General features: G+C 40.9%; 1 non-coding gene across 1 annotated transcript; it reads left to right on the top strand.

The window, feature by feature from the left end:
- The first annotated feature begins 4,830 nt into the window (after positions 1 to 4,830).
- On the top strand, positions 4,831 to 4,937 carry LOC111891460 (small nucleolar RNA R71). Its single transcript, XR_002850202.1, has one exon. It is a non-coding gene; the product is annotated as a small nucleolar RNA R71 (small nucleolar RNA).
- Positions 4,938 to 6,044: the final 1,107 nt, after the last annotated feature.

The raw sequence follows: 6,044 nt of genomic DNA, 5'->3' as shown, positions 1-6,044 counted from the left end.
GTATAGTAGTGAAAATGAGCTAAAATAGTCTTCAAATATTCCCCAAATTGAATATGGAAAAATATAACCCATTTTGAAAAAAGAATGGAAACTCACGACGTGAATGAACTAAAACTCACGACGTGAACTCGTTGTGAAACGGGTTCCGGAAGATCTTCATATGTTGACTCACGAGGTGAACTTTAACAAGTTCACGACGTGAAAACTAGAACACCAGAAATATTTTTCTTCCAACTTCACTTTTAATTCTTGAATGCACCCATGTCTTAACGTATTAAGACTCTTCTATCTCTACTATTTTGGACTCTTCTCTCTAAATTTCTTCTCACTTGACTCACCCCACACTTAGCTTAAAATATGGGTCTCGACTCTCGACTTTAAACACTCCCGGCTAAACACGTATGCACTTATATCTCGATATCCTATTTAGGCGCTCCTAGCAATTTTTGAGAAATAACCACCAAAGAAGAATAAAAGTAACATAATATCTTAATAGTTCTTACAATCCCATCAAAATAACACAATAAAAACAAACCAAAACAAACCAAACAAAATAAAAATAAACAAACAATCAATCATCCTCCTACTCATCGTTCGCTCTGCTCGTACCCGCTCCGTCACCTCCGCATCCGCCATACTCCGTCCATCTCGGGAAAATCGGGTAATGATACCCCAAATGAGGCGGCTGCTCCACTCCAAGGTGTCGGACAACATTCTCCGTAGTACCTCCAATCCAATTGACACTCAAAGCTAATTGGTCCAAATAACCCGCCATGTCACTCCCAAAAGGTGCTCCATCCATGGATGCGGGTGGATGCAATAGCTGCCCGCGTTCTCCCTGTCCTCTCACGTTCCTACGCCTTGGCCTCGGTTGTGGTTCAGGTTGGTCGGCCGGCTGATCATCACCATCATCACCCTCACCATCTGAAGGTACTATGCCCCAATACGACCCGAAGTTTCTGACAACCCGCATAGTCTCCAAATACTCCATGCCAAACTCATGCTCATCCACACAAGTCATGGAACAAATAATATTAGGAACAACCAAATGATATGAGCGGGCCAAACGCGTAATAAATTGCCCTCCACAAATGGGGCTCCCAGGGCGCGAACTAGCTGCAGACCCGACCAGAAAACGTGCCAGAAAATAAAGAATATTGCAACACACGCCCGACTGTAAGATACACCATAAGAAGAATAAATTATGTTTTGTCACTTTATCTCCATGCCTCCTATGATTGATGGAAAATGTGATGAACCGGTGGAGTAAGCGATGAATCGGGGACCGAATACTACTCTAGGGAGACACTCCGGAATTAAACATTCCGGACGCAATATTATGCCAGAAAGTATACCTAGTGACACCCTTCGCATATCCTATAGCAGCCGAACTCAAAAACATACCAAATTCAGGAGTCATTGCCTCTTATTGATCATATAGTCCAACTCTCCAAGCAAAGTCAACGAGGCTGCACTCCCAATACTCACTCCCCTAAACGGAATACCAAAGCTTGTGGCCAATGTGGGTCTTGAACAGTTTCCTGAAATGTCACTGTTGAGAAAAACTCAACACAAAATTCCTTATATACCCGCTCTTGGACCCGGAACAGGTTACGCCATCCAGAACAAGTGAATGAAAACCCATCTCCAATAAATATTGTTGTCAAAAATGGGCCCAGCCGGTCTACGAGCCCAACTTCCCTCAACCATGTCCAATTAATTGTTGGAGCAACTGCAATTTCTCTGTTGTAAAGCCACCCTAACATATTGTTCCATTGGGTTAAGATGTCGCGGGACATTGTTGCGGGAAAATTGTAAAACGGGTGTAAACTTGCCACCCCAATGGGAGTCTCTCTTCGGGGAGCCATTACTGCAAAAACAGCAACAAACAAATCCAAAAGAAATAATCCAACAAATTAGAAATTAAGGAAACTGAAAACTGCTCAGACCAGGATTCACATCGTGAATCCTTTAAGATTCACATCGTGAATTCGTACCCAGCAACTAAAATCGGGAAAATCAGGGTACAAATCAAACCACAAGAATAATGGGGTTTACTCTCATAGCATTACAAGCATAAAGCATCAACATCTCAAGGCTATTATAGGACTTTTAAGAAGTAAATTCGATTTTTCATCTAATGAACAAACCCTAACCCTAAGTTCAACCATTGAAGAAAAATAAAATTCAAGAATTAAGAATTATTACCTTTGATGGAAGTATTACGTAAGCACAAAGAAAAATAGAGGAGTTGTCGGCCAAAATCAGAGCAATGGGGGCCAAGGGGGGAACATATCTCGTTTTCACTTCGTGAGGAATAAACAAAGGGAGGGTCAACTAGTTGTCATCCCTTTAATCTGTGGTCCCGTGTTTTTCAAAATTCACGTCGTGAGTTCAGTCTAGGTTAAATTTTGGGCCATGCACTCACGGATTGGTCTTGGGCCACTTATAAAATGGGCTAAACTATATTATTGACTTATTATCCGGTTTATTCATAATTCACATCGTGAATTCTGAAGAAGTCACGTCGTGAATGTTGTCTGGAAGGAAAAATTCATACTAAATCAAATTTGACTTTCAACTAAATTCTCAATTATTACTACTTCCATTTTAGGGCCCCCACATTCAGTGTTTAATTATGTTATAATCGAGTTGGATGATATGATCTATGTTTTTTAAGACTAAAACGCAAAAAGAAAAGAAAAAAATGCAAACCAAACTCGGGTTGCCTCCCAAGAAGCGCTTCTTTTTCTTGGAGTCTTGAGCTGGACTCCATGCATCCTACGTTGAATCGTCTGAAGAATCCACCACTATGATCTTTTGTTCCTTGAAACACCTCTTGTAAGCTTGAACTCGTCTTTTATACGCCTTCTTCGAATTCTCCTTTTTAGCTTTGACCTGTTCTTCATCAAGTTTGTGTTTGGTCCCTTTAGTTTCCTCCCTGCACTCCATAGCATCCTTCTCCTCTTTCACTACTGGCTTTGTCACCTTTGAAGTAACCTCCTCTTCATCACTTGTCATCTCATCTTCCTCGCTTACCCAAGAAGGGGGACTCTTGTAAGCAATGACTTCAACCAAATATGGAACAGATGCTCTTGGTTTTGTTCATTTGACTTGATGAACTGTCTTGATCTCTTCTTCCATAAGCTTTTCTAGTTCTTCTAATTCATTGTCTTCATTAATTGTGAACACCTCTTCTTGAACATGATTCCTTTGAAAGCCATCTTCTATCCTAAAAATTTCTTTTTCATCACCAACCCTCAAGGTGAGCTTAGACTCACGAATATCAACAAGAGCTCCAGCAGTGTTAAGCAATGGACGGCCAAGGATAATTGGAATATCGAGGTCTTCCTTCATATCCAACACTACAAAATCTATTGGAAAAACAAATTTTCCAAGTTTTACAAAAATATCCTCCACAATGCCCCGAGGCTGTGTCACTGAACGGTTCGCCATGTGAATCGTCATTCTTGTAGCCTTCATCTTTTGAATTTTCAACTTCTGATAAAATGAATAAGGCATCAAATTAATGTTAGCCCCATAATCGGCTAAAGCATCAACCTTCATATTGTTACCAAACTCACACGGAAAAGTGAGGCGTCCAGGATCTCCCATCTTCTTAAGTGTTTCTCCCAACACATCTTTTGAGCTTTGCTCACTTAGAATCACCCTAGAATGCTTCTTTAATTGCTTGCGAGTGTCTATCAAATCTTGCAGTAATTTCTGATGCTCGAGAATTTTTTATAAGGACTTAACAAAAGGAGTATTAATCGGGATACCCTTCACGTGCTTAAAAAAACTATATGCTCTCTTTCCAGTGGACTAAGGGCAACTCGGGAAGGAAAAGGCAAAGGCGGCTGATGAACCGAGCCAGCTACAGAATTTTTCTGTTCATGACGGGCCCACGTCGTGAACGTATATGGCTCACGTCGTGAATTCTTCAATTCAGCAGCATCTTGATTTTCGAGCTTGGGCTTCTTCAACTTTGGATCGGGCTGCTGTTGTTCAACTTCTAAGGCTTCTAAGAACTCAGAGATGGCCTCTTCTTCAGTATCTATGGCCACTACATGAGATTGGGCCTTCGTTTCGGGATTTTTCAGGGACAACTTCTCATGAACCAGAGTGGCTAGTTGACCAAGTTGTACTTCAAGGTTATTAATGGAGGCTTGTTGGTTTTTTATTAAAGCTTGCTGTTCTACCATCAATGCAAGATGATTCTTTACCAAAGTTCTCTGTTCATTAATAGTAGAATCAGTAGCCTCGTGTCTCTTTTCCGAAGCTTCCATAAACTTCATCAACATGGTCTCTAGATCGGGTTTCTTCTCGGCTGGTCGCTGCTCCTTTTGATAGAAGCCTCGACTTGTTTGCGTATACTTTTCTTCTTTTTTCTTCTTAAATTCTTCATATGGCAGCCACTCCTTCTTTGGTTTCCTCCAGTCTTCATCATACTTATCCCCACTCGAGTAGCACACTTGAGCCTTTTTGTTCCCAAACTGATCTAAATTGCAGTCCTTGGTCAAGTGTGGACCACTACACCTCTCGTAACCCACTTTTATGGCATGAATTGAGTTGTCCATTTATGTCAACCTCCGGTCCATATTATTTAGCATAGACATCATGGCTGCTATTTCTTCAGTTTGGGCCCCTCCACCGCCTTTGATTCCATCTTGCCTAGGGTTGTGGTATTCGCGAGAGTGCTTCGAAAATTCTTCAATCAGCTCCTTGACCTCCTTTGGATTTTTCTTTGTCAAAGGTCCTTAAGAGTCAAGGAGTTGTCTTGTCATAACGTTGACCCCATCATAGAAAATCGACATCTCTTGTTGCACATTTAGATCATGCTGAGGGCAATTTCTGAGCAAGCCCTTGTACCGCTCCCATGCTTCGTATAATGACTCCCCCGGCTGTTGCTCAAAGTTGTCTATTGCCTTCTTGAGTTTAGCTATATTGGATGGTGGGCAAAACTGGTCCAGAAATTGCTCACGCATTTGAGCCCAAGTGGTGATTGTACCCGGTGGAAGTGATTTTAACCACTCTTTAGCAGCTCCGTTGAAAGTAATGGGAAGCATCCTAAGCAATATGGTGTTTCTGTTCACATTTGGGACATTTAAGTAATCCGCAATGTCATTGACTTCATCTAAATGCTTAAAAGCATCCTCATGATCTTTCCCATAAAATGGGATATCCTTCAGTGTAGTCAAGATGTGCCCCTTCAGCTCGAATGTGGCAGTGGCAGGTATTGCGGGTTGGACTAAACCGGGACCCACATCTTCTCGGATCCACTTCTTGTAAGCTCCCATGGACATCTCTTCAATGTCTGCCATCTCGTTCCTTGGCTCGTTCTCAGGTTCGCTCATATGTTCTTCAAATTCAAGCTCGGTATCGTATTCGGATTCGGTTTGGACGAGATTTGATCCAAGTGTTCAAGCTTGCTCTTGTTCTTTGAGGATGAACTTGACTCTCCTGTCTTCTTTCCCGACTTCCTTGAAAATGTTGACTTGAATTCTTGCAGTGGCGTCTTCTTATCAGTCTTTTTGTGAAGTGCAACTTCTGGATCTTCAATTGGTGACACCAAAGCTGTGGTAGAGCCTATGGTCATGACTCCTATAACTCGATAAAATAAAAATATAAAACTGAACTAAAATAAGAAAATACTAAAAACTAAAAATTACAGCTCTCATGTCGTGAGTTTATAAAGCTCACGTCGTGAATTCTGTGATAGAAACAAAAATCAAAATTTTTGCTAAAATAATATGCTAATAAGCTAATAAATAAAAATAAATAACTAATTAACTTTTTGCAGATTTTATCCCACAAAAAGGGTCGATTAATCTATTGCAACTAAATAAACTAATAAACTGGCCGTTCCCTAACAACGGCGCCAAAAACTTGATGTGCACGAAAGTACCCTCTAATTTTAATATTTATAACCTAACAAACTTAAACTAACTATGCCCTTATAGGCAGTGTACCTAGTCAGATTACAATATAGCTTGGGTAAGTTGGGTGACGATCACAGGGAACGGTGTTACTAATTAATCTACTTG

This window comes from Lactuca sativa, chromosome 7, assembly GCF_002870075.4.
Source record: "Lactuca sativa cultivar Salinas chromosome 7, Lsat_Salinas_v11, whole genome shotgun sequence".
Lineage (NCBI taxonomy): Eukaryota > Viridiplantae > Streptophyta > Magnoliopsida > Asterales > Asteraceae > Lactuca > Lactuca sativa.
This window is presented reverse-complemented; position numbering and strand designations above follow the sequence as displayed.